At 31.7% G+C, this 883-nt stretch overlaps 1 non-coding gene across 1 annotated transcript; it reads left to right on the forward strand.

Annotated features, from left to right (window-relative positions):
- Positions 1 to 334: 334 nt before the first annotated feature.
- On the forward strand, positions 335 to 406 carry Trnae-cuc. The gene has a single exon. It is a non-coding gene; the product is annotated as a tRNA-Glu (tRNA).
- The last annotated feature ends 477 nt before the right edge of the window (positions 407 to 883 follow it).

Below are 883 nucleotides of genomic sequence, written 5' to 3' on the forward strand. Positions count from 1 at the left end.
TAAAAGAAACTACATGCAAAGTCAATTTATAGGTTTTCAAGATACCTTGCTGACAGACAAACAGAAGTGAAATCTCTCTAGCCTACCGAAATCTTCACTGCTGCTCAGCCAATTACTTACAACCCTGACTACGTCTACCTATAAATAAAATCTAATCAATAAACTATGCTAATTATAAACAGAACACCCGAATATATAAATTTATACGGGAAGTACTACGCGATCTTAAACACACTTAATATCAAACTAGTTAATTCTAGACGTTTTATTGAAAGGTAATAATGTTTAATAGCAATCCAAATGGTGTTCAGGACTACATTTACAATTCTTTAAGTCCGGTATGGTCTAGTGGCTAGGATACCTGGCTCTCACCCAGGAGGCTCGGGTTCGATTCCCGGTACCGGAAGTTACTTTTTACACCCACAGCTATCTCCTTCAATTTTACTATCGTGCTATATTGTTTTTCAGATTGTACATTTTTGTCCAAAATAGAATATATTTTTTATTCTTTAAATTGTTATTATTTTTTCAAATGTTAATCAGAATAATTATTTTTCTCCCTGTAAACAAGTAACACTTCCAACAGTAGCCTTGCCTTTTTTATGTTCTAAATGCAAGTTAATGTCCTGTTACGAAATGTATTTTCTTTTACATTTCAGTTGACGTTGATTAGGTGTAATAGTGGTTAAGAAATAGCAAAATGTGTTTTATTTGTATTTATTAATCAATGAAAGTTATATTTAATTTTTCCATATTCTAAGCAAGAATACATGTAAATATGTTTTGTTTACCCATTCAGTAGACAATTTTGTAACCTATGGCTCTAAATCTGTTTTATTCCTTACCATATTAGGTCTTCTAACTTCAACCTATATCTCTGTGG

Source organism: Homalodisca vitripennis, chromosome 3 (genome assembly GCF_021130785.1).
Source record: "Homalodisca vitripennis isolate AUS2020 chromosome 3, UT_GWSS_2.1, whole genome shotgun sequence".
Lineage (NCBI taxonomy): Eukaryota > Metazoa > Arthropoda > Insecta > Hemiptera > Cicadellidae > Homalodisca > Homalodisca vitripennis.